Source organism: Sinocyclocheilus anshuiensis, unplaced genomic scaffold, assembly GCF_001515605.1.
Source record: "Sinocyclocheilus anshuiensis isolate Anshui unplaced genomic scaffold, SAMN03320099.WGS_v1.1 scaffold1170, whole genome shotgun sequence".
NCBI lineage: Eukaryota > Metazoa > Chordata > Actinopteri > Cypriniformes > Cyprinidae > Sinocyclocheilus > Sinocyclocheilus anshuiensis.
In genome coordinates this window covers 3,329,014-3,337,450 of record NW_015538055.1, presented here as the reverse complement: position 1 = coordinate 3,337,450, position 8,437 = coordinate 3,329,014, and the positions used below count along the sequence as shown (strand labels likewise).

The window sequence follows — 8,437 nt, the reverse complement described above, 5'->3', positions numbered from 1 at the left end:
GTGTGTGTGTGTGTGTGTGTGTGTGTGTGTGTGTGTGTGTGTGTGCGTGTGTGTGTGTTTTAGCTCACTCTGTTGGCAGCTGGTTCCTGTCCACCCAGGTGTGCACCTGCACTGGCCACTCACCGGGTCACATGACCCTCCATTGTGGCAGTCACATGACTGACTGCAGTTGGGACCAAATGTACCCGCTGGACAAGCTAGAACACAAACACATATTTGAACCAAATTGTGTTGTCAAAAGTACCGATATCGGTACTGAAATTGTGACGATAATAGCGCTCCACAGATATGTCTGTGATTGGCTCAGTACTTTTGACAACACTAGAACCAAACCAAACTTTAAAAAATCTAAATATGTAGTACTTTGTGCAATGAAAAAAACATTTCTTCATTTACTCACATACACATAGATACATATTCAGTGATATAATATATGTTCTATTCTACATGTTCCAAATGCCCATGTTATGTTTAACAATCTATTAGTAAGTTAATTCAAATAAAAACTGTCATTCATTTATTTTCATGCATATTCACATTTCTTTGTAAATCAGTTACTGATCTGTTATAACACTGTTCTTCAAAAATTTGGGGTCGTAGGATTTTTTTAAGTCTCTGATGAATCTTCAAAATCTGAATTTTTGACAAAGCTGAATCTTCAGCAGCCATTGCTTCAGCCTTCAGTGACACAATATCCTTCAGAAATCATTATAATATGCTGATTTAGTGCCCAAAAATCATTTTTACTATCAATGTTGAAATCCGTTGAATATTTTTGTGGAAACTGTGATACATATTCTTTATGATTCTTTGATGAACAGAACGTAAAATAACAGCATTTTAATCAATTTAATGCAAATTTAATGTTAAAAAAAAATTGTGACAAAGGTCTCCAGGTACCCAGGCTACAGTATGAACAGTGTGGCACAAAATAACCCAGCCTGTGAAGTGTAAAAAAAACCCTTGTGTGTCCATCTAACATATCTACATCAAATACAAAAACAATTTTTGAGGCAAAAATGTGTTTTAACACACTTTATGTGATGCCTGTAAGTGATTTGTACTTAGCCTGACTGCATAAACTTTAGCAGACATGCTACTGCAAAACTAAAAAAGTATAAACGAGAAAAAGCAGATGCAAATCTAAAAAATGATTTATGATTTGCAATCTTTAAAACACTAATAACATCACTCGACTCCAGAGGTTTCATCACAGTCGAGATTTCCCTGCAAAACATGTCATGGGAAAGCCAGACGTAAAAATCTAACTTCTGAGAGAGGGATCTTTAACACAAACCTCACTTCATTAAAAAGAGAGGGAGAGTGAAACAGAAAGAGAGATAAATCTTTATTGGGCCCCTGATCTATTAAACTACTGATGGGCGATCGCATGAGAAGACGGATGGTACTAAATTAATGTGCCGCAGAGCTCTCTTTAAAAAGCATCTTAGCCTAATAAAATACTGACAGACGCACAAATGGAATGCTCCTAAAAACCATCCTTCCACAGTAAACACAAACATTCACAGATGAGATATGCCGATTAAAAACATTTAACCTTGCAGGATGCATTTAACCTTTCTGCAGCCCACCAGGGGGCTTTTTCCCCTCTTTATATGCACAAACACATGCTTCAAAAACTGCATCAGCCGTGTCTGTGAGCTGATAAATTGTATATGAGGCCTGTGTTTGGGTGAGCTGGTTTGAGAGATTGTTGGGTTATTTCTGTGCGAGGATGCGGCATACAGCCGGAGATGAGCCTCCAATCACACCCCGTTTTAATGATGTGGGCATCTTACCCAGAATGCATTGCGTCGGTGCCCAGCCGGGGGTGCAGCGGCAGGCGCCTGTGATGTGGTGACACTGGGCCTCATTCCCGCACTGGCACATCTGCACACAGTCCTGCCCGTAAAACCCAACGGGACATCCTATGGAAGAGAGGAGATTTGAATCAGCAGCGTCTGTGTGTGCATTATAATGAGCAGTACATCATTGGAAAGTCACGCTCACAAGAGCCAACAGGATGTCAGCATTCTGATTCAAATATAATTAGGTTAGTGTTTTACTAGTATCCGTGCGGACCTATCCATCTTTCATCCCTTCGTCCTGCTCATCTTTCTTTTTCATGTCTCATTACCTACTGAATGCTCAGCGTGTGAATTGCTCTCATCAGCATTAATTGCATGATCTCATTCGCCACATGTGCGGCACATCCTTACCACAACAAAGTCAACGTGTGTGTGAGGAAGATAGACAGACATTTCTAGGAAACTAGAACACCTGCTGAGTCCACAGGTTCACTGTGTAGGCCTGTGGAGACCTGATCTCTGTAGTCACAGCCTGATTTATTAAAGATGAAATCTGTGAATGTAAAAGTCCACTATAAACCAAAACAATCTGCTTTTATGCATCTAAATCAATGGCGGTGGAGTTGATACAGATGGAGATGGAATGCTTATGGTCCCCTAAGACCTGGTTTTGCCCCGTCCAAATCCTCTTTGTTGGATTTCAGTTGATTTTGGACCGTTCTACTACTCTTTTCCCCTGCCGTGTGGAATCTAGATCCGTTCTGTCGGCCCTGGTAATCCTATGAATGATAGTTCGCTGCTCACTCAACCACACCACACGGATAACAGGAAGTTATTTTGGCTTACTTTCTTTCTCTGCAGAAAGACACTTTCAAGATTTTTCGTAATTGGGACTACACTGGTTGTATGTTTTTGATTCACTGAAAAGGATCGGCTCAGAAGAGACATCATTTTTTTATGTTGTATATTTCTGATTTACTAAAAAGAACTGGAGTCATCTATTTGTAAATCGGACTACATTGACTGTATTGTATGTTTTCGATTCACTAAAAAGAAACATTTGAAAATAGTCATTTGTTCATGAATCGGACTACACTAGTTGTGCTGTGTTTTTGATTCACTAAAAAATAACTTGTTTTTAAAAGAATAATTTGTTCATGAATCAGATTCAACTGATCACGCTGTATGTTTTTGATTCACTATAAAAGAACTGGTTTAAAAGAGATCATCTCAAAAGAGTCATTTGTTTGTGAATCATACTACGGCAGTTATGCTGTATGTTTTTGATTCTCTAAAAAAATCAGCTCATAAGAGTCACTCGTTCATGAAACTCCACTGGTTGTGCCTTGTGTGTTTGGAAATATGTCATGTTTTTGATTCCTGTTCACTCATCACTCACATAATGACATCAGTGCAGGAAACTAAAATCATACGTCTAAAACATCTAGTTACTAGATAAAATGGTTTAAAAGAGTCAGTTTGTAAATCAGACAACACTGGTTAAGCTGTACTTTTTGATTCACTACAAAAGGATCAGCTCGTAAGAATCACTTGTTTGTGAATCAGACTACACTGCTTGTACTGTATGTTTCTGATTCACTAAAAAGGATCAGCTCATGAGACTCATTTGTTTGTGAATCAGATAACCCTGATTTCAATGTGTGTTTGTGATTCACTAAGAAGAATTGGTTTCAAAAGAGTCATTTGTTTGTGAAACAGACTACACTGGTAGCACTGTAGGTATGTTATTTCTTTCAGCCCCGCAAGGACACCTCAAAAGCTGTTTTCTTGCCATTGTTTTGCGGTCAGTTAACAATCGGTTATCTCATCAAATTAGATTCAGACTGAAAACTGGTAAAAATGTGGCTGTAGTTTGAGTAGTGGTGTGTGTGGTGCTGAAAATGGTGAAGAAAACACATGCATGGAATCCGTTGAGGTATGAGCGTGTATCTTGTATGTGTGTGTGTTTTACATGTGGTGTTTTTTTTAAACTATTATAGGACTCAGCTTCTATGTTTGGCCCTGTGTGTATGTCTGTGCATTGTGGTTTTCTCATAAAGTGCAGCAGCTGGATGTGGCTGTCTCATTAAGCAGAGGATGCTGTCATGGATCCAGCAGGGTGTGTCTGTGTGTGTATGTTTAGTCAGTGGCTCAGATTAACCACTAGAAGGCAGATACAACTCTGTACCTTCAGGTCATTGAGGGCAAAACCTTCTTACCTGCTTCTAGTTCTTATTAACAAATGATTTTAGCTTCCTGCACTGATGTCATTATGACACACTAAACAAACATTTTTTTGTGTGTGTTTCAAGTTGCTTGGCTGTGTGTGATGAGTGAGTGTTTCAATGAGCAAATGGGAATCAAAAACATTCCATTTTAAGCACAGACACACACTCAGATTGCATGATGGGTGGGTTGCCCTCTCAGACTGATTGAGACTTCCTGTTTCCCTGGTGAAGAAAAGGCCCTAGAGCATTAGGCGTACGAAAACACTACTTATGGAGCAAAAAGAGAGATGTTGAGGAAAATAGATAACATGCATTTAAATAAACATTAAATAAACATCACTGACCATTTTAGAAATTGGATGCATTTGTTTGTAACTCACTTTTTTCACAGTGTGATCCCACCCAGCCATCAGCACAGGTACAAGCTCCGCTGATGTGGTCACATTCGGCCCCGTTCTCACACTCACATGATAGTTTACACTCTTTAAACTAAATGTTACACATGCTCCGTAGTGGCCCTCAAGACACTCTGACACAAAGCATCATGGGAAATGCAGATTTAGTGCACATGATCAGAATTTAGTGGAAATAAACTAAAACTATTGAAATTTGATTTTGGTCATTGAACTAAGGTTGAAATAAAATATAAACGTTAGATGAAAAATTTTTAAATTTAAATGGTGCCTTGCCAGCTAACTGAAATTAAAGTTTAAGCAATAAAATCAAATCTGAAATAAAAATAAATCAGAGCTAAATAGAAATAAAAACTAACAAAAATTACAAAAGCACATTTTAAAATTACTACACTAAAATGAGAACTAATTAAAATATTAATAAATATTATACTAGTACATAAATAATACTTAACACTGAAATACTGCACGTTTTTTAAAAATATATATTTTGATTGATATATTTTAGATAGCACTATGCTACATTGCGCTCACATGACCTCATTATGTTGAATATGGGTAGTCCAGTCATCAGTTTGGTAATAAGAATTGTACATTTTCTAATTATTTTTCTAATTTTGAGTGCAAATGTCTTAACGTTTTGCAGTCAGATCAAATGAGTAAAAAACAAAACGTTAAAAAAGTATTGTGGGATACAGGATCTGACACATTGCACTCTCTAGTTTAATTTGGCCTAATATTATAGGTCCCGTATGTATGAAACACCTATTTTTTTCCTAATTTTTGCATACCATGCACATTATGCATACTATATACTTCAGAACTAGTAAGAGTAGTATATTAGTATGATATTCATTTAATGCTCAGCCAATTTTGCCTGTAGTTGCATTATGTGGACAAAAGGTAGCAGCATATGCATCGTAATTAGCATCAGATTTAACATTTCAACATGAACGTTTAAATGTTGTACCATTTAAATAGTGCATCAATGAAAAGAATAAGACATTGAAACATGGATACAGACAGGGAAAGAAACAGAACAGACTCACTCTTGTCACATTGCTCTCCAGTGTATCCAGCCTCACACACACAGCACCCACTGCTGGCCTCACAGGTTACTGCATTACTGCCACACTGGCACACACTGGCACAGCCTACACCCCAAAAACCTGCCTCACACACTACACAGATGATGATTATTATTCATTTGTATTCAAATAACAAGTCAAAACACAAACATTTGAGATTTGAGAATGTAAACACACTTGTAAAGATTACTATTTGTATGTTTATTAATGTCCTGTTGCATGTTCCATTTTATTTTTTTATTTTATGCACCACATTTTAAAATATTTTGTTTTTATCATTAATATCACTATTTCTTACTATTACAGTAATAGCCAGCTTCACATCGAAAGAGACAGAAACCACAATTTAGTTTGTTCAGTGAAAACGAGGTGACAGGTATCAGACGAGCTAACAGAAGCACTTAGCATTGCGGTTCACATTGGCACATGACTGTCTGTCTATCCTGTCTGAATACACTCACTCTCTCTTTTTCTTGTCCTCCACAGAAACTGTAAAGCACTCTCCCTCAACCTCACTGCCCCCAATCCCTCCCTGGGGATGGGATAAAAGGCTCTGTTTGAGCAAGACCAAACCATGATCTGTTTAAGCCATTAAGACTAAAAAATGTATGTAAGTGATCAAGAAGGGCTTATAACTAAAACAGACACTTCAAATGTTATTAAAACATGAGCTTCAAATTCATTCATTTCTCTCTTCAGTGAACAGAAGGAAACCCCATTTATAAACACACTGTTAATATATCATTTTCATAACATAACATCCAGCATAAATCTAGCTACATGAAACATTTATTCCATGACTCTCTCTCTCTTTAATACAAAGCTACTGAGCTAAACTGACTGACACTTCCATCTGTCGGCGTGTTGTCATGTGTGAGTGTTTAGTGCATCTACTCCTTGGAATTTTAAAAAGGACATATTGCCTGATGATTGACTAGTCACAATTGATTTCTGATGCAGACATTATTGAGCTATTAAAATAACTGAGCCATTAAAGCAGTTCTGTGTACTGACATCTGACAGTCACTAGAGGGCGATGCAAAGCCATTATTGTCCCATTTGAAAAGTAAGAATCCTTTGAAAGCTCAGAATAAAATATTAGCTTATTATTTACTGAATACTGCACAGTGAACAATGCATACTGCCTACTATTTTAAAAATAGTAAGTGAAACAAGTAGGCATTAATAAACATTTACTTAAAGTCACTTATGTCTTGATGTTGCCCGTTTAATTCAACAAGTGGTGTCAAGACCATGATTTATTTTTTTTTTTTCAGAATTCTTTAATGAATAGAAAGTTCAAAAGAAAATTATTTATTTAAAATATAAATCCATTGTAATATTACAAAAGTCTTTACTGTCACTTTTGGTCAATTTAATACATCCTAGCTGAATAAAATAATTAATTTCATTAAAAAAAATAAAAAAATCTTATTCACCCCAAACTAAACTACAGTTACAGTAAGTAGTAGACTAGTATTCTCTCCTGAACTCATATTTTGTGTATGATTGTGAGTCTTACCCAGCTGGCATTTCTCTCCATGGTATCCTGCTGGGCACATCTTCTGGCACTCTCCCGTTTTGGGATCACACGTCTCACCATCAGAGCAGTTACATCGCTCGCAGCAGCCAATGCCATAGTATCCTTTGTCACATTCTACACAGGAACACGACATGTATCTCCGTGTACCTGTCAGACACAACTGTTTCAAATGGCTGTAAAAACATCACCTACCTTCCTGACAGCGGTCGCCATGGTAACCAGGTTTACAAGTGCAGGTGCCTTTTTGTGGATCACAAGACAGAGTTTTCCTGCGCACATTTGCATTCCTCCAAGCAACCCGCACCGTGAGTCCATTTGGGGCATGCTAATATAGACAAGAACTATTTTACTATACCTCAAATTCATTGAAAGTAGATAAGTAACAAACTTCGACTTTCACATTATCTTAGCACTCTAAACACTTACGCAGATGGCAGAATTTGCCGTAGAGGCCAGGTGTGCACAGACACCCTCCATACAGACGATGGCAGCGTCCATTATTGGGGCAGTTACACCTCCTCCTACAGAACCTCCCATAGAAACCCTGCGGACAACCTGATGACATCACAGGGTACGTCAGTGAAATAATTCCACAATGTTCCTCCGAAATTCCGTAAGGTGCATTACATCACATGCTCTTGTCAATACAGAATTTTCAGGTCTAATCAGAGAGGAATAACGAATGACAGCTGGGAGAGATGAGGTTGATGGATGATGTGATGAAGACAAGGCAAGGCCAAGGGCAAACAGATAGTTAGTTAATAGGAAGGAGAAGCTTAAACCCAAGAGCTCCAGTTAGTTTCCTGAGGGATACTTTATTTCTACATTTATTAATTTAGCAGCAAGTTTTTGTGATCATACTGATCATAAAGGAGCAAATAAAATGGATAAAAAACATTTTGGTAATATTGTCTCATTTAAAAACCAAATGAATTTTTTTTTTAATAATTAATTTTTGAGCATTTACATTACATTTACATTTAGTCATTTAGCAGACGCTTTTATCCAAAGCGACTTACAAATGAGGACAATAAAAGCAGTCAAAACTAACAAAAGAGCAACAATATACAGTATAAGTGCAAATGGCAAGTCTCGGTTAGTCTAATGCAGTACACGTAGCAAGGTGTGTATATATATATATATATACACACAAAAATAGAATAGAATAGAACAGAAAAAATAGAAAGCTAGTGTTTTGTTTTTTTTTTATAAAAAAGAAGATATAGATAAAGTAGAATTAAAATAGAATAGAAAGTGCTAGAGTTAGAGGGTCAAATAAAGATGGAACAGATGTATTTTTAGTCGTTTCTTGAAGATGGTTAGAATGCATTTAGAATGCAGTATTAATAATGGATTT

At 37.0% G+C, this 8,437-nt stretch overlaps 1 pseudogene; it reads right to left on the bottom strand.

Annotated features, from left to right (window-relative positions):
* LOC107683427 (multiple epidermal growth factor-like domains protein 6) overlaps positions 1 to 8,437 on the bottom strand; it is a 33,651-nt pseudogene that overhangs the window by 16,554 nt on the left and 8,660 nt on the right.